The 20,669-nt window shown below is 33.9% G+C and overlaps 1 protein-coding gene across 1 annotated transcript in view; it reads left to right on the forward strand.

Annotated features, from left to right (window-relative positions):
* The window catches only part of CTNNA3 (catenin alpha 3), a 1,265,562-nt gene that overhangs the window by 337,001 nt on the left and 907,892 nt on the right, over window positions 1-20,669 (forward strand). The window lies entirely within an intron of this gene.

The following is a 20,669-nucleotide window of genomic DNA, read 5'->3' on the forward strand; positions in this document are numbered from 1 at the left end:
TGCTTCCCCAGAGTGAGCTTGCAGAGTCTGATACCATGAGGTCTGGATAAGATGGTTATTTTCCATTGTAGCATAGGGTGAGAAAAATGCTTGCTCAACCTAAGTTGAGTTGTTCACTTGACTCAGGATAGAGATATAATACACAGTGGATTATGCAAGTAAAAAGATCACTTTATAGAAATTGGCTGACATTTAAAAGATGGAATTCAGTAAAAGGCCATTAAATTTACTTAATCATTATTGACTCAGTTTTGAGCAAAAAAAAAAAAAAAAAAAAAAGCAGATGTGCTTTCTCTGTGTAAGTTAGTACAAAATTTTGGATCCCTCCCATATGCTCTTTCATAGTTTTAAGACTCACTTTTTTATTTTTATTTTTTTTACCATGACAAATCTCTTCATCTAGAGCAAAAATATGAAATATTCTTATTTTAGTAACACTATTTGGTTGTTTTAAGATGTTCTGATCTGCATTATGTACATCGTTACTTTCTGCCTGCCTTGGAAACCTAATGGGGGAAATACTTTTGGTATTTTATAATCAGGGCACATCCTAAAATGTTCTTTGAAAATAAATATGATGTAGCACATACCCTAAAGTATGAGTTTACTCCCCTAGAAATGGAATTAAATATGCTGATCCTTAAACATACCAGATGATTGATAGACTATTAACACTTGACCACCTGCTAATGAATTCTTATTCACCACTTGTTTTTTCGCTAAAATTGCACTTAAATAACACTGCAAAATAACCCACAGCTACCAAAGATACAGAAAACAGAATAGTCAGATGTCTTATATGTGAATTATTCTCCAAATTGTAAATTTTATTTTTCTGACAGTTTTAAACCTTCTAGTAAATCTCATAAATAAATATGTTTGAAGTTCTAATAAAGAGTCAGTTTACTAATTACCCAAAGTTCACGTTTTACCATGAGTCTTTGGCTTTATTAATGAACTTAAAAAAAAAATTGGCCCTGGCCAGGTAGGTCAGTTGGTTAGAGCGTCATACTGATATGCCAAGGTTGTGGTTTGATCTTCGGTCAGGGCATATACAAGAAGCAACCAATGAATGCATAAACAAGTGGAACAAAAAATCGATGTCCTGCTCTCTAAAATAAATCAATAAATAAAAAATCTCTGGTGGTGATGTGTCAGAGGGTGTAGAGAAAATTTATAGTTCATGCAATATTTAAAGTCTAAGCTCCCATTTAACATTGAGATTCTGAGAGTCTATGAATTCTTATGAGAGTATAGATGCATTATTATAGATGTTCACATCTGATATTTCCAGTAGGGCATGTATGCAGAGTAGAAATACTTAATTAAATATTGTTTTTAAAAAATTACTACTCTCAGTGTTTTATATATATATCTCCATAATGTCAATGGATTTACTGATGGGTTGTTTTATAGAGCTAAGTTGGAAACAATTTGATGTTTACCTTAGTATATTGTTTCACTGTAGTTGTATTGGCCTACCACCTTAGTCCCAAACAGCCTAGAAATCTTGATTTTTCTCTGAAAATTGGCAAAATATCTAAGTTAATTGTTTAAGTAGGAGAGTTAATACCATGGATCAACATATTTTTCTCCCTGGTAGGGAGAATAAATGTTGGCAGAAAATAATTCTTTGGTGTTAGAAGTATTATATTTCTAAATAGAGAAATAGTTCTGATTTCTGTTAATTTTAATATTTTTCAAATTTATTAAAATTACATATTTGTATGTGATCTACATGGACTAGTATTAAGAAATGCTTAGTACATAAGATGGAGACATGGCTTTGTAAGCTCTATCAGGGCAGGCTCCATGTGTTATTAGTTCTTTTCCTTCTTTTATGCCTTAGATAAAATAGGCACTCCGAACATGCTTTTGAATGAGTGAATTACAACTGAAACTATGCCACATTTAGGATTTCCTGGTGTGTACAATAATTAAATAACCTCAGGGAAGGAGGTGGATATAAGATAATTCATGCTATTATTGAATGGATTTGTGTGGGTTTTTTTTATTTATAAAAAAAGAATTATTTTTTCTAAAGACTTTACATCTTCAATTTGAGAAGATTAACACATGGTAGTTAATGTCAGTGAACTTTAGAACAGGGCAAAGAGGTGACAGAGAGGAATGGATGATAATGGGAAACTATACAGTGGTTCTCAACCTTCCTAATGCTGCGACCCTTTAATACAGTTCCTCATGTTGTGATGACCCCCAATTTCATTGTTACAAATTGAACATAATTAAAGCGTAGTGATTAATCACAAAACAATATGTAATTATATATGTGTTTTCCGATGGTCTTAGGTGACCCCTGTGAAAGGGTCGTTCGACCACCAAAGGGGTCATGTCCCACAGGTTGAGAACCGCTGATTTAGAAAATCACCAGGTAAGACACCAGATAACCCCAGATGTGGTTTGGGTAGCCACACTCTTTCCCAACAGTGTCATTCTAATAAAGTCAGACTGGTGTGCAAACACTTTCAGTAATACTTAATGATTTAGATAACGATTCTCTTGCTATATTCTCGATGCCAGCTTTTTTTTTTTTAGTTTTTTTTTTTTTTTTTAATGAAGAGCTGTTTACTGGACAGGTGTCTTCTTAGATCTGCCCACTCTTTCCTGAAAGGCAATCATTATTTCAGTAGCTATTAACATATTAAGAAAACTTGGTAATTCCACCCACTTCATATTAACTTGCCCTGGTTGATTATTTGCTGTAATATTTTAAATAATTGCTCTTGAATGAGTCAAGTCAAGCAGCCATTCACCCGTTTTGATTGCTATAAATATCTTTGAAGTCATCCAAATGTGCTTTCATTTATTCACAACTCTTCTAAGTCATTAATAAATATATTGAACACCTGTGCTAGCACTGATCCCCGAGGCACCTCATTATTAACCTAATTGCACAGCGTGATATTTCATTTAATCTTGATTTTACTACCCAACTTTTTTCAAACCAAGTCATTTTAAAATTAATGATAAAACTTTACCTTTAATCCTGTGGTTGCTATGGCTCCATAATTGAATTTTCACATTAAAATTTTTTTAAATGAAATATTCCTAGACATTCATTTTTCTTAAAAGTTTATACAAGAGAACAGGTGTGTACTTTTGTTACCCAGTTGTTTTCACTGAAGTTCTACTTATCTACCCACTCTATCTTTCATTGTTCGTTTTCATCAGCTATTTTCAAATATTAGGGTGTAGAAACAATTCTGTAATCACAGTATCATGCTTCTGGGTATAGTTTTGTCTTTTTTATGAGTTCCAGCTCCTCAATGCTATTTTATTTCTAACTGGCACCTCCAACAAATTGGAGTCAAAGAATAAAGGAGATGGAATGCATTTCAGTTGACATTACTATTCATCACTGAAGCCATTACAAGTGAAGAATGAGGTTTGTACCTTCTGGTTTATGTCAAGCTTATAGAGAATAGTTTCATCTAATGTTGGAGCTAGAAAGGACTCTGAAGACCACATGGTTAAACTTCCCTAATTTTTCAGGTAAAGAAGCAGAAACCCATAAGGTGAATTGACCTTGATGAAGGTCACACTAATCAGAGCCAGGGTTCTGCTTTCACTTTTGTTCATTCCATTGCAGCCTGGCTTAGGTTTTTGTCATCATTGTTTCTCACTATGGGCAATTAACTTTTTTGGTCTCATTTATTCTGTATTTTGACAAGTTCCTTTTTAAGCCTGTTTTAGACCATCAGCTATATCTAACTTATATCTCTTTTAATCCTTAACACCTTGAATATAGTAAGTTTTCAATAATATGTATTGAATGGATGAATAAATCTAGATGTATATGTGTATGCACATATATAAATACATATTGAATAATGGCTATTTATAACATTGTTATTTTTTATTTATCTCAGGATATATATCATCATGGAAACAGGATCACAAAGCATATTATATGTGTTGATTTTCCAAAATTGCTTCCAAGTAGTTAGGCTTTAGGATACTCAGATTTATTTGAACTGTGTACTAAATAATACTGAGTTTTCATATGATGTTGACTATTTCCTTTATATAAACTTTAATATAATTTGTTCAAAGACTTTCAGATCCAAATTTGAAACCCGTAAGATGAATTGACCTTGATGAAGATCACACTAATTTGACCTTTGGGTCTTAATTTTTGGTCTAGTCCTACATACTTAAATTTCTCATAGTTATCTGAGCTATTTCGGGGAGTATGAAGTAAAGGGCCTATACATGAGAATGATCCTTCTACAGAAATTCAGGGAAAGAAGCCAAGGTCATTACTGGTGTTGGTCCTGTCTTCCTACTTCCAAGGGAGCCATTATCAGAGAAGCTTCTGTGTTTACCTACTTCAATATTTATTTTAATTTATTTGTAATAGTAACATTTAAGAAGCATTAAAACGCTCTTCATTTTTATTGGAGGTCACCACTCAAATCAAATGGTCAAGGTTCTATCATGCAGATAAGTCATCTTTGGGAGAAGTATAAGCACCTTCAAGGTGCATTATGTATTTCAGGTTCATGATTCATCTGCTTTGGGGAAAAGTATTATTTTCTGGCATATGTTCAAATGCTGTAATTTAATACATTTATAGTAAATTATTATACCACTGCAGCAATGAAATTAATACAACTGCAGGAGTTATACCTAGGGAATAGTTTACTCATCTATTTGGTTCTGGTTCATTGTTCTTTAACATGGCAGGAAAAGAAAAAAAAAAGAAAAAGAAAAGCGTAACTATTTAAACTTTTCTTGTCAAATACCTATGAAGGATATAAATACTGAGCAGGAATGTAGGCTAAAAAATAATGTAAAGGAGCAAGCAGAAAGGATTGAACTGCTACTTTTCTCCACAGGTGTTTTCTTGAATGTTTTGACCCAGGAAGTGTCAGGTGAAATGTTATTACAACATAACGAAAGGAGCTACTCCATATTAACATCTGAAGATCCAATTTTTGCTTCTTTTTCACTCTCCTTAACTCTGTTTCTAATCATAGAATTCTTTAAAAGTATTGATGTAAATCGGTTACTGAAAATAGTGACATCTACAGCACACTTCTTGAATATTTCCTTTAATTGCTTCCAGGAGACCTCTGGGTGAGGCATAGATAGGTGGTGTTACCATAATCTTACACTTAGTCAAGTACTGGGCCAGAGATGGAGATTATAACGTGTATGGACCAAAGTAGTTTTTTGTGAGAGAGCTATGGAGGTTCTGAACTAACACATATGGAATCCTCCAAGAGAGGTTATTATCGGCTTCTGTACTGTGTAATCTCATTTCTGGGATATCTACAGTTAAATTACCCCAGCCTCAGCTTTCTCTTTGAGATCTCCTTGACCAGAGTTGACTTAATGATGCCTCATACTTCATAGCACACACCTTCAACCTGAACCAAGATCCGAGGTTTTTAAAAAGAGGGTAATTGAAGTACAGTCTTTAGGGCTGATTCTTAGCAGAGAAAAGCCAAGAAAAGGTGATACCCTTCTCCACCGCAGCCCCCAACCTTCTCTAGTCCACACCCCCCCCCCCCCTACTGAGAGCCACAGTGGTGATGAGTTACGGACAGTGTGTTGTATTTTTAAGTATTTGGGACTAGACCAAAAATTAAGAACCATTAATCCCAATTTCTTATCCAATTTTATGTATGTTCTAGTAATAATTGTAACTCCAGTTGCATTCATATTTGTAGTATAACAAAACTTAATGACATCAAGATAAAATAAGAAAAAAAATCTATGGAGATTCTAGAATAGATATATTTTGTGTGAAGTAGTCTTTTTTTTTTAAATATATTTTATTGATTTTTTACAGAGAGGAAGGGAGAGAGATAGAGAGTTAGAAACATCGATGAGAGAGAAACATCGATCAGCTGCCTCCTGCACATCTCCCACTGGGGATATGCCCGCAACCCAGGCACATGCCCTTGACCGGAATCGAACCTGGGACCCTTCAGTCCGTAGGCCGACGCTCTATCCACTGAGTCAAACCGGTTTTGGCTGTGTGAAGTAGTCTTAATGATTCACTTAAATAAGACTTTTACTTGTATTTTTATATTGTACATGTTCATAAAGTTATTAATAAAGACATCTCTGTTTTTGCAAAGGTTATACTCTTTAAACAAAATTGAAATGTAATTCAGAACTTTGTCTACATGTAATTTAAAACTATGAATGTAGAAGCCTTACATTCTATAATTTTAACATTTTAAATATATGGTTTTAGACATATAGTTAGCACATTGATACTCATTAATTTTTATCTAATTTTTAAAGAAAGTTTGTGAAATGGGAATTATTTAATACTTGGGAACTGAATGCAGTATTTTGATATGAATTGTCTTGATTTCATTTTTCTTGCATCTGATGTCTTTTCCCTGACTTTAAGAAGTAATGGGGCTCTAGAGCATTCAGCTAAAGATGGGATTTGTATGCCAAGTGAGAGTTATTATATTTTAAATTTGTCTTTATTGCATGCTTCATAAATCTGGCAGTGGGACTAAAGTCTAACCATATAAATACACATGAAATGCTACATGTGAATGAGTTCATAAATTGTTATGGATGAAATATTATTTTATTTTCTCTTTACATGAATTTTTATGGACTACGACTGAAGTTCATCATGATAAAGTTTTGGATAAAATATGAAAAATACATTCATTTTAAGTCTCAATTTGGGGAATTCTGTTCATATTTATTTTATAGTTTATGATATCATACCTACAAGCTATATTTTATGTTTCAGAATTTAATTCACATATTAAGTCAATTATCTGAATGGAAGTAGAAGACACTTTAAATAGTATCATGACATCATGTGGAAGATATTTTTATATGGATAAAGTTGGGTGTCCTTGAAAAGAGCCTCTTTTCAGTGTGGGGCTGGGATTGGAGAGGCAGAGGGACATCTCAGAAGGGTTCCAGGGGTGGGCAAACTTTTTGACTCGAGGGCCACAATGGGTTCTTAAACTGGACCGGAGGGCCGGTACAAAAGCATGGATGGAGTGTTTGTGTGAACTAATATAAATTCAAAGTAAACATCATTACATAAAAGGGTACGGTCTTTTTTTTCAATAGTTTTATTCATTTCAAACGGGCCGGATCCGGCCCACAGGCCGAAGTTTGCCCATGGCTGGTTTAGACTGTCAAGGAATGGGGAGGAATTCGTATTTGGAATATAGTCATCATCATGGTTTATGATCTACATTCCATGAATTAGGTTAACTCTGAGTATTAATAAAACAAGGTATAATTTAATATTAGAAAAATGTTAACAGCAAAAAGTGAATGCAACATATAGAATTTTGGCTTATATCAAGGAAATACTTTCTAAAAAATTGTTGAGAACTTCACTTTGAACCCTCTTTAGTTATTTTGAAAATAAATGCTATTGGCCTCTTTAATCCAACACTTGAGAATATGTTTCCACTAATAGGAAATATCTTCAAATGTAAATCCTGCTTTGCTTAATGATCCTTTTATCTGATGAACAGTATATGAGAGGGTTGTGTGTCAGAATGTGTATATTTCTGTCAGTTTTTAAAATATATATATATTTTTATTGATTTCAGAGGGGGGGGGAGAGAGAGAGAGAGAGAGAGAGAGAGAGAGAGAGAGAGAGAGAGAGAGAGAGAGAAACATCAATGATGAGAATCATTGATTGGCTGCTTCTGGCACTCCCCTTACTGGGGATGGAGACCGTACTAGGGACTGGAATTGAACCCAGGACCCTTCAGTTGTCAGGCTGATGCTCTATTCACTGAGCCAAACCAGCTAGGGCTCTGTCAGCTTTTTAAAAAAAATATTTTTATAGATTTCTGAGAGGAAGGTAGAGGGAGAGAGAGATAGAAACATCAATGATAAGAGAGAATCATTGATCAGCTTCCTCTTGCATGCCCTACACTGGGGATCAAACTTGCAATCCGGGCATGCGCTCTGACCAGGAATTGAGCCGTGACCTCCTGGTTCATAGATTGACACTCAACCATTGAACCAGCCAGGCATCTGTAAGTTTTTTAAAAAACAGATCATAAATAAGATGAGATGCAAGTAAGGAATTGAAAATCTAAAGATGATTTAATGATGGGATAGTGGAAAGTGGGCAGGATGATAGAGAAAAATGAGCATTGCAATAGGAAGGCTAACTTGGTTACCATGTAATCAAGTATAAGCCATCTCCGGGTTCCTGAGCTGAGATGTAAAGGACTCTAGCATTCACTGGGGACAAAGCACAACTGTTTCTCAGAGGGGAATGCTTTTTGGACCTCTCTCTGAAATACATTTCTCATGTGTTCTTTTAACATTATGTTTCATAATGTGATGGGTATTTTTCTTGTCAGTCATTCCAATGAAACATAGAAGCATATCTCCAAAGGCTTTTTCTTATATAAATGTGCAGTACATGTTGAGGGCAAAATATAGTGTATGTGTGGAATGTTATGAAGCAAAATAGAAAAGTTGTTGAATGTCTAGAGAAAAAGAAAATTGATTTCAGGGTTAGAGATGAAAGTTGAAGAGAAATATTCCTTTTTGCTCCAAAGAAATTTAAAAACAGGATGAAGTAAGTCTTCCTACCTTGATTCTTAAGAGGAAATTTTTTTCTCTTTGAAGTAAACATCAACCTCTGTTATCTTCCTTTACTTGCTGTTTCCCCCTATCTCTGAAAGAAAATAAGGTGAACTTGACCAAATAAGTGCTGACGAGATTCACTCTACAGTGACTACATAATGTATTCTGCATCTGCTTAAAATTCAGATTTCTGGTCTCCAGTTGCATAAATTTAAGGTCTGGATCAATTCTTCCAGGGGTAAGTCTGAAAATTTGAGGAGAAAACAGACAAAAGGGATTCAAGTAAGTTGAAAAATTTTAATTGCATCCCAAGCTAAAGGAAGTTAAGTGAAAGCCAGAGGAAGAAGAAATTTTATGGAAGCATATGATTTAAGCACAGGTATGAAATAAGACAATTATAAAATATCTATAATATACTAGAAAGAGTGGAAAATGAAGGTGTATTATCATAATTACCAGTTATAAATAAATCAGTTTATTATTTCCATTGAAAGAACACTCTGACAACATCTATTCAGTGTGTGAATGATTCAGTTAATAGCTTTTCATGCCTCATTTCTGACACGTTTTTTAGGGAGATAAAAATACCGAAGTGATTGAAATACACTGTGCTAGAGTGACTTGCACATAATTTATTACTAACTGGTGCTCTTATTTCTAAATGACATCCCCCTCCCAGAAAGAAATAACTTAAATGCTAGAGGCTTCAGGGTTTGCTCTGGTAAGAACCTCACCATTTGTGAATTTAATAATCAGTAGCAGGTGAATAGTGTGGGTACTTTCCATTGATTAAAAAATTATCATGATATTCCTGAGGAGATTGGTGTGTTGTCTGGGGTACCAAGACACCGGGGAGAAGTAAGAATGTTCTGTAGTGGGTTTCTTTTTACCCTACCATCCATTACAACAATCACATGCAAATACATTCCAATGGTTGACTTCCCACCACATACTGATTTGAGAAAAAATATTTTTAAGAGATACTTTAATTTCTTTTTTAGCCAGTCTCATTAACAGAGCTTCTGGAACACCCCAGGACAGTGTCGGAAAGCCAAGTCTTTGACTAATCAAGGATTTCGTGGAAGTCCTACTGTCCAGCCACAAGCAAAGAACTGGCTTTACTGGTATGAAACATGTCAAAGGATCGTTTTTTAAAGAGAAGCTTTGAGCCTCATCTGAATAATTTTAAGCTCCAGGATGTTCAGTTTGTTGAAAACAGACTTACTTAGGAACCTAGGTTTGGGTTGTCAGGACTGGTTCTGAGTTAAATAGAACCTTATTTATACTTTTTGGCGAACTAATAGAGCTATATAATATCGTGTAACTAGAAAATTCATATTTCAAGAAAAATTAATGTAAGCTTTTCCCTTTTAAGTCTTGTCACACTTCCTTCCTATATCAGCAATGTCAGCATATGTGTGTATATCATGTATCACTCAAATGAGATAGAGAAAAAGAAAGAAGAAGACATAGATGTGGAGAAGGAAAGTAAAATAAGCAGAATAATATGTTAATCTCTCTGTGGCTTGTTGAGGGCCCTGAAACTAATTGTTTATTGCCTAATTTTCAACCCATGATTTGTCTTAATGGAATGGAGAAATTTAATATGCTTTTACTTCAAATATTTCAAAGGAATGATAAGTTATTTATATCAAGTTTTACTTAGAATTGAATTATTGTAAGTTTACTATTAAACTTTATTCAATTTTTAGCCCATTTCTGATTTTCTTATTTTGTTGTCCTTTCTATTTTTGTAAATGTTTTCAAGGGAAGATTTTTTGAGGGAACAAATTTATAGCAAATTTAATATGCAATGGGAAATTCAACAGCAATAATAAAATGCAGCTTGTCTCCTAGTGACCACTAGCTTAAAATGTTTAATTATGCAGATGATTTAATCCATAAATTATTAAATCTTTTTGAAAGTAGATGGGTACAAACCTGAAAAAGAAAGGTAGTGTTCACAAAGCCTATGTGCTAGCTAGCTTTATACCCTATGAACCTGAAATTTCCAACCAGCAGATGGAGATCTAATATTTCTCAAAGCCTTTCTGACAATTGTCCAGTTATTTTCTATCACCATTCCATCCTGCTCCTATGAGTTCAGGAATGTAAATGTCAGTATTTCACACTCACCCTAACAATCTCAGACCCCATGATAGGAAAAGCACGTTCTTTGTAATCCAAATGGAGTTTCTCAGACTAGATTTTGCTGTCTCCTGATAGGAATTAAGAGAAGTCATGAAACTTCAGAACCCTAAAGGCACTAAGAAATTATGGACCCTACATATGTAACATTTCAAAGGTAACATTTGAAGCATTCACATTAAGTATGTTTTAGGTATTTATGGTTTATAACAGAAATAGGTGCAGCTTAATGAATTCAGTTTTACACGCTCATTTACTACAATACAATTTATTTAAGACAGGCCGCACTGTCTTAAATAAAATTTTATAAGTATTTTATTTGTGAAAAATAATTCCATATATTGGGCATTCTCATAGATGGCTCTGCCATACCACACGCTCTTCATAATCCATGAGAGTATTTTAGGAGAAGAACATTCAGACACAATTCCCTTGGGATTCATTAAAATAGCATTGTGCATGATGAGCTCTCTTCATGTTTATATTGGCATGTTCTGAAATTCTAAAATTAAAATATATTCATTTTCCTAAGTGGAAAGATGAGGAAATTATGCCTTGAACTAGTTAATGAATTCCGTTTCACTGTTTTGGCTCAGCATAATGCAAGGTACATTCTTGAGGATTTAATAAGAAATTGCCTTAAGCACCATGCAAAACAATGGAATCCGTAGGGAATCATGGTATTCTTATAAAAAGAGGTGTTAGCTAAGGAAAACATAACATATTTAAAGAAGTGAAGAGTTAATGATACTAAACAGCTACCAGAGCAATTGTGCTAATTGCCATATCAGATGAACTGGCCACTTGACTGATAATTTTTCAGTTTTTTAAAGAATCATTTCATAGTAGTAGAATAAAATACAAAAGACTAAACCTAATTTCCATTCACTTTAATATCAGATGTCATAACCAGTAATTGATGAAAATTTAAACTGTACAGGTGAATACACCTTTTCTACATTTTTTTTCACATATTCCTGAGGTCAAAACTATAATATAGACTTTTTGACACACAGAGATTATAATTGCATGGGACATGTTAAAAAACAAAAAACAACAGAAAGAACTTCTGACAATCCATTGCATTAATTAATTACTTTATTAATTAAATTATTACTATCATTTAATAAATTTGCAGATGTTCTGTATTTATCATAGGATGGCTAAATTGAATGCTTTTAATTTGAGAATTAAATTTATAAGATTGTGGGAGGGGGAATTTAAAAAAAATTATTCTTTAACATTTATAGATGGAAAGAAACTCTGAGCAATATGCCAGACTCTGAAACTATTAAAATCCCAGATTTCTAGAAGAGCTCTTACCCATAGACACCTACAATACCTCCAAACTCTATTCCTCCTGGAGTAGAGGTTTCAGAACAGGTGTGACTGGCAACCTTGAGAATCCAACATACTAGTAACATTTTCCCCAAAGGATTAATATGATCCACCACCACCACCACCACCACCACCACCATTAAACAATGAATAAATAGCAATATAAAGAAAAAAACAGCTGAAAAAAAGGTGGAGGAATATTGGTGTCCATATAGAAAGACGAAAAGTGTGGCCAGGGTTAAATTTGGCTTTGAACTTTTACGTAATCAGGACAAAAACTGAGGTTGGTTTTTCCTTGCCAGGCAAGAATGAATCTAACAAATACTATTGGAATAATAGATGTCCATAAATAAAAATATAATATTCTTTTTTACTTCCCTCTCTTCATATTGCCCCTTTGAATACTGCTAGTCTTTTTTAAATCTTTCAAAGGTATTTTTTCTAGATTTTTAAAAAAATTATTAATTCTAGAGAGAGACATTGATTTTTTTGTTCCACTTATTATGCATTTATTGGTTGACTCTAGTATGTGCCCTGATGGAGATTGAATCCACAAACCCACAACCTTGGCATATTGGGACTATGCTCTACCCAGCTGAGCTACCTGGCCACACCTAAGTATTGCTACTCTTAAATTCTATCTCAATTTTCATTTTGCCCATAGTTATTCACAGCAACTCTACTAACTATGATTTCATCTTTTGATTGATTAATGTGATACCTTTTACTTTCGCTAAGACTGTCAGCCCCTTAAAACAAGGACTATATCACATACTCTTTTATACATCACAAAGATACTTACTTTTCAATAGACATATATTCGGTATGTAATAAGTACATCCATTGATAAAATGGCTTTAGTTATAGCCTTAAGAGAATAGACTTAAACGTAAGGGTTGACTTTATGAAGTCAACCTGAAATGTGCAGTTAGTAGGAGGAGTCACTTTGTCATTATATCTGTCATCTGGACTTGAATTCTTCCCTCACAATTTAGTAGATGTATGTTATATAATCACTGTGGGTATCATTTTCCATCTTAAGGGGATAACAGTAGTACTTAACTTCATAGGGTTTTTTATTAATCCCATTAACCACATTAATGAGGATTAAGTGAATTCATATATAAAAAATGCTTAGAAAGTAAGCATTCCTTAAAAGTTATCATTTTATCATAAAGTAATTAGTATTTTCTCAAGATAAGTAGAAATTTCTTCTTATAGCAATTATAGAGCACAATCAATTGCCTGAGATTCATCCTCAGAAAGAGAAAGTATATGACAATAAAATCATATCATAGAGAATAATATTTAAATTCTCAGTAGCAGGAAGACATGTACTTAACTTATCTGAAAACTATATCAGATTACTAAGGTAAAAAGAAGTAACTCCAAATTACATTTCTGTTATATTACACAGTATTTATCTGTTAGAACATTCTTCTCCCAATCCTTTTATAGTTGTACCTAGGGATCATATTGAACTTGCATATTTTTATCCCATAACAAGAATCAAAGACAAGGAAAAGTTAATAAGGGCTACTACTCCAGCCTTATGTTATCCTTGCACAAAATTATTAAGTATGACAAGAGTTCATTCTGACATAGCCATCAATGATTCAAGAAACTTAAGTTTGAAGTTTATTAAAGAGGAAACTGGCAAGCGGTTTCGAAGTATGTCCTTAAACTGAACTTAAGATTCCATCAAATCTAAAGATGGAAAAGTGTCTACATACAAAGATCTCGAGTTTTTCTCCAGATGGCATAGAGTTCAGAGATATGCAGTATCTTCTAGATATCTCATAAGTGTAGTCAGGCTGTAGCTGGGACGGGCTTCTAGGCTCTTATCTCAAGGCAGTCATTTCCTTAGGTTATCTATAATAATCAAAGTGTAATATGCTAATGAGAATGAACGTCCTTCTGGACGACCTTCTGGATGAAGCCGGGGCTGGGAGGGAAGCCTGGATCCCAGGTGCCAGAGGGAAGCGGGTGCTGGCAGCCGGGGGAAGGAAGGCCTACTCTTGCATGAATTTTGTTCATCGGGCCTCTAGTAAGTGAATATGAAATTAGACCCATAGATAATGAATGTTACAAGTGTCTAAGTCAGGAAATGCTAGAGAGGGCTTTGGAAACTTTTTTCCCCAACTCCCCACCCTGGTGGACATGCTAATGTAATAATTGCTGCGTAGGAGAGCAACATGACAGGGTGGGCCCAATCTTTAACCACATTTTCATCAGATTGCTTAGGGCATTATACTTATAGATCTGTAATTAAGTGCAAATATATCATTGATGTAAAACAGTAAGAACAGATGGAGTATATTTAAATACAATTCATTTCTCAACATTAGAGTTTTGACGAGGTATATGTGAATTTATGCAATCACTCATATAGTTGAAGCAGAAATTTGGGGTTTATACCTTTGGGCTGTTTCAAAATTGATCTTGAAAAGAGCATTTGGTATTTAGTTTGGATCTTTTACTCTGATTTTTCAGTTTCTCTCTGGATAAGTAATTGTGACAGTTCTTGAACTAATTTTTATTCTTGATATGTATTCTCTCTTTTGGGAAAATTAATTCTATCTCTTTAATATGTATCACCGTCACAAATACCTGTTCGCTTTTAGGTTCCTAATGTCCATTCTGGCTTTTCCTGATGACACTTGATAGCATAAATGTGACTGTAAGTTTTAATTCCTACTCTCCGTTTTAAAAATTACTTGCAGATTAATGAGACTATATTACATTTCATTCACTTACCTCTCAGCATGCTATTTTTTCTCCTCTTCTTTGTCTTTCACCACATTTTCAACCCAGGAGCATCTCTGTTGTCCAAAATCAGAATTACTCTAGATATTTCAGATAAATTAGGTATTTCAGATATTTCTGGATAGGTGGTAGTGCCAGAATAAGCAGATGTATTCATACTGCTTCAGGATGCTAGAGCTGCTTTCTTTGCCAGATTTATAAATTGCTGTAAATTTATAGCATAGTTGATCACAATAGTGGTAGTTTTTAGTAGAAATGAGACCTACAGGGTATTTTACTAGCTGTAGAATCCCACATGTATTATAAAAGACAAGGGTGTTTTAAGTAGGTGCTATATTTGGATAGTGTAATAGAGCAACATGCTAGTGTAATTTCCTAATTTAATTTTCTTGGACTTGTGCAAATTCTGGGAGAAATAGAAGAGCCAGTTAGCACAATGGTTGAATAAAAAGCTTCTAGAGACACTAATGGGATCAAGAAACTGTTTAAGAATCATTTGATAATAGCTGAGAGTGAGGAAGATCTATTTGAAGATGAGTTTAAAAATAAACTTAAAAATTCTTATTTGGCCACCTGAACATAATGACGAAAACATTTGCATTGTCTTAACAAGGAAAATTATATATAATTAACTTAAACGATATATATTATGTTCTGAGTAATAGGACAAGCAGAGTTTATATTGTTATAAATATCTTCCTGCCTCCTTTATGTAGCGTTGCTCCCAGATCTCAGGTCCTTTGTGTAAGTAATAATGCTCCTATAAAAATAGTCCCACATAAAGTCATTCCTAGGAAATATTCTGCAATCCAAGCGATGTCATTGTGAGTAAACATTTTTGAATGTACATTAGATTCCACATATGAGTGAAATCATATGGTACTTATCTTTCTCTTCCTGGCTTATTTCACTTAGCATAATGCTCTCCAGATCCACCCTTGCCGTTGCAAAGGGTAACATTTCCTCCTCTTATACAGCCTGGTAGTATCCCATGGTGTAAATGTACCGCAGCTTTTTTATCCACTCACTTACTGATGGACACTTGGACTACAATGAACCCAATAAATTCAGTAAAAAGAAAAAAACATTATAACTATAGATTATTGGTGGTTTTCTTTACATTGTCCTTTGCATTTAGTTACTTTATTGACTATTCATCTATATAGTTTTTGCTTCTATTGACAACTTTCCCTCCATTTTTAAGATGAGTTAAAAATTATATTGTAGATATCTACTTATATTTTCAAATAGTTTTATAATATGTTAGGGAAATAGGAAATAAAAATACAATATGAATATTTGGGGGTATTTATCTTTTTAAGGGTTATTTTTTCATATGTCCACTCTTTTTAAGAAACAATGTATGAAACTTCAAGAAAGTAATGGATATTCCTTTCCATCAGGTTGCTGTTGACTTGGATATTGAAGGAAATTTCGACAGTGTGAAATACTTTATGCAACTTTTCTGTTTAAGAATAGTGAGGTATAGTCTTCTTATGAAGTCTCTACAGCATTTATTAAAATATATGAACCTAATTTTATTGACTATGGTCTTTTTTCACATTTGAAAATGTGCTATTGGGAGGTAGGACCACATTCTTAGAGTCTGATGACCTAGATTTGAATTGTCAACTCTACTTAGGAGCCTTGTCAAGTTATTCAGTTACCACGATCCCTATTTTCCTCTTTTGTAAATGGGTGGTTAGACCTACTTCTTAAATTGGTTTGAGAATAAGATGAGGACAGTACAGTGGCCTGATACATCCTCTCTCCCCACCTCCAGCTTTTCAGCTGTTATATTATTATCTGTAGGAGCAAATAAGTTAGCGAAATGAATAACCCAGCTGACTTAAGACTCTTTTCAGATATTCCTGTTGAAAGAGCTAATGGAGAGCAGAATCTACATAAACAACACAGTCTGTCGGGAAACAGCCTGACCCGTGTATGTATAGTTGTCCCTCGTGTGTATTCCTCCAGTCAGGCTTAGAATACCAGATTCACATGGACTTAGGAGAGCACAAGAATTGTTAATTTTAGACTAGAGTAAAAACGGTTGGATGACTTGGTAAAAGTAAATTCATCTGAACAATATTTTATAAAGCTTAATATGCATCAGAGATTAGGTTTACAGATTCTGATTCAGTAAATATAGTCTGGACCAAAGGGACTTGGGGTCATTTTGATCTTGTAGGATATGATAAGTGGTAAAAGTATAAACCAATAAATAGAAAAAACAAAACAAAACACGTAACGGTCAACTTTACGCACTCATCTCGATACCATTTTTTCACTAATCCAGATAAATTCAGTAAGTGAAGCTGACTGAACATGATCACTCTGTAGTGTGTATATACCAGCTCAAAACCTAGAGTCAGTCCTTCATTTCCTGTAGTCTGAGCAAAGACAGTATCATAGACCCTTCAAAGTCATGCAGTTCTTTGTGTAACACAAGATATATGGAAGTCAAGTTACAAAAGATAAATTAGTGCATGTTGCTTTAGATTCGAAAGCAAAAAGGATTTACTTTAAGAATCCTTTATCACAAGGTTCTTTGATACATTTTAAATACTATTTGATTTCTACAAAACAAATTTTCACTTAGTCTTTCAGTAAGACACATACCATATAAAATAAAATTTATAAATGTTTGGGAGAAAGGAGGAAGGAACTAGAGTTTTCTAAGTCCTAAAGGCCAAGGCACTCTCTTGCTTTAAGATCACCGTCTATAATAGAAAGGTAAATAATCAACTGGAGTTTTAAAAACCCAAATTTTACCCTCAGATTTACAAATATTAAATATAAGCAGTCTCCTCTCACAATAAAATAATACCAGCCACCAGAGACCTCTAACAATAACCAATCACCACTCTGGTATTTTTTACTTTTTAATTTTCAAATATTTTTTTCCTATTAAAGCTGTTGTGAAATGAAGCACAGTTGCTTATTGTCAGTCTACCTTAGTGGGTATGTCAGGGTTTTGAAAGCATTGATCCGGGACCCCTGCTCTTGCTACTTCTCTTGTTAGAAACAGCTGCGGTGAGTTGAGAAGGTAAGGTCTTTCTTACTGCCAGACCGACTCCTTTGGGTGCTTACTGCATAACCAACCCATCAGGACCTGCCACTTTTTTTTGTGTTACCAGATTGTTATATTACTATTTATTACCCAAAGTGATAAACTGTTAAGAGCTATGCCAGTGATAGGATGTACCACTCGAGAGATTTCTCACCTCCATCTTTCCTGAAACCAAGTATCTGCCAGTCCATTTCCTTTCCCTTGATGTGCTGCCATCTACTCAGCACATCTGATTTTCTTTTTTCTAGCTTCCAGATAGTTCACACCAACCCCTATTATTATGCTTTCAATGTCTTTGCTTATTTTGAATGTTTAGTTTGAGAGATGATAACGGATTTTTAGCCAGGAGCAGACAAAAAAACAAATATATGTCTTATTCTCTTATACGGTGGTTTTATTTTAGAAAATATTTTTGCAAAAATGTTTGGCTATTTCTTAGCAGTTTGGGAAGCCAGACTGATAAAATCAGGATTATGATAGTTGTCTTAAATTTGAACAAACTTTCTTTCCTTTAAAAATAAAATTTATATTAAAATCCGTATGGTTTTATGATTCTCTAACATTCAGGAGGGAGTAGGAATAGAGACTCGATAAAAAATGAGCTGATTAGTAAAATATTATTTGCCTATTAGCATGTTTTAGCATCTGTACATCAGTTTGGATAAATTGCAGTTCATTTTTTTATTAAAAGGAGAATAGAAAAAATTGTTTTCTGTTGAAACAAGAATTCATGGTTCAAGAAGTACTCTTGCTAAACAAAAAAAATTATGAAGGTCTTCCAAATTAGCTCTGAATTGAATATGTGTTTAGTTGAATATGTGTAAAATTTCTCACTGTGGATCTGTTTTATAACTACCCAAGCAATCTGAATTTAGATGGTCTTTGGTTTCATTTCTTGTGCTTCTCGATTTTATGTCTGTACCTTGGGGCCAATAAACATCCGCTTCCTGTAAGTAACTGTGCTGCATCCTTACAGATGATATGGTATGTTAAGAAATCTATGGCTTGCTATACTTTTTGAACAAAGAGTTTGACTGGGAATGTGAGAGCCCAGAGTAGCACACAGAAAAATTTCATTTAGTCCATGTGTTATACAGATAGAGGAAATGAATTAGATTAGAAATAACTGAACAACATGTTAATTTTTTTTTTTTCATTCTGCTTAATATCTCTGGCTCTGAGCAGGCTACTATTAGTATAATGGAGAAACTAACAGGCTCCGAATTTTGAGAATGATTCAGTTCTACCATTTATTAGCCGTGTGTCTTGGGCGAGTCTTAATTTCTTTGAGATTAATTAATGTGTCTTCATAGGGTGGTTATGAAGACAAAATGAGAAGATTTATGTGAAATGTGGTTGTAAACCTCAAAACACTGCATAACTTTATTGCTTGCCACAGCCCACAGCTATTGCTGTTATTATAACCATGTTGGGTCAAATTCTGTGTTCTTCAACTCCAACTACATAAACATTTCAGTTGTTTGAATAGGTGAGCATCGACAGGAAGGGAGGATGGGAACAGGGTGGTTAGGAAGATTATTGAATGTGAAAAAGACAGATTAGAAATAAAGATTTCAGACACAAATATATAAATTGTAAATATATGACCATGATTCCAGACACAATCTCCTCTAGCAGGTCTTTACTTCCACCACCCCTACCCCTGGACATGGCAGTATAAAAATGAAGCAGACAAATAACCCAGCTGCTGTTGCTGCTTTCCCCTCCTCCTCCTCCTCCTCTTCCCCCTCCTCCTCCCCCTCCTCTTCCTCCTCCTCCTCCTCCTCCTCCTCCTCCTCCCCCTCCTCTTCCTCCTCCTCCTCCCCCTCCTCCTCCTTGTTAAAGATCCTTTAATTTAAAATATGAGAAATCTTAAAATTCTCAGTTTAGTTGGTTCTTACTGTAGTAAGTCCTCAGATGCACAGAGCTAGGGTTCCAAGGTGACTGCTTCTATTCAAGTTGTTCACTTTAGATGAACTTAAACTGTTGAAAGAAAGTGGTTTGCTTCAAAAAATAAATGGCATATATCTGTGAGGCTCCCTGGAACCTAAAATTTTTTAAAGTCATTTACCAATTTGAAAATGTCTGGAAATTAAATAATGCTTGGATGTTTGCAAGGCCAACTTCTAATGAGGAAATTTACAAATGACAGTTTGATTTACATTGTAAATAAAATTTGGCATTTAATTGAAGACACACAAATAATATATTTATAATTAACTCTATATAAATTTGCTAACTGTGCAAAGCAATTTCTGAATTTAGAGAATTAAGAATACTCTGCAAGGAAACTAAAAATTAGAAAAACTAAAGATTAAAATTTGACTTAAAATGACAAAAAAATTTTGAATAGCAAATAATTTATGCAAACTATGTTATAAAATATGTTAAGTAAATATGTTACAAGTACTGTAACATTAAGTTTACTTTAAATTAGTACGAGAGTTTGCCTCTTTCAACATTTTGTTTTTTTCTTTCTGACTTTGTATATTTTTAACAAGAATTTGCTCTATATATTTTTTAATGTTGGTTCTTCTGGAAGTTGCTCTTAAATTTGCCATGATAAAAGGAGACTTTGGTAGATATGATTTCTTTGGAAGAAATAAAAAAATTAAACGTTGGACATTGGTTTTACAAATTGTTGTCTTCATTGTTATTGATTGTTTGACCCCCTTTAAGATTGACATATTTTCAACCTATTTTTGATGTCATAATTATAAAATGACAACATAAGAAAGCACTTCTTCTAGTGCAACAACAATGGAAACTT

Source organism: Myotis nattereri (genome assembly GCF_964212035.1).
Source record: "Myotis nattereri genome assembly, chromosome: 13".
NCBI lineage: Eukaryota > Metazoa > Chordata > Mammalia > Chiroptera > Vespertilionidae > Myotis > Myotis nattereri.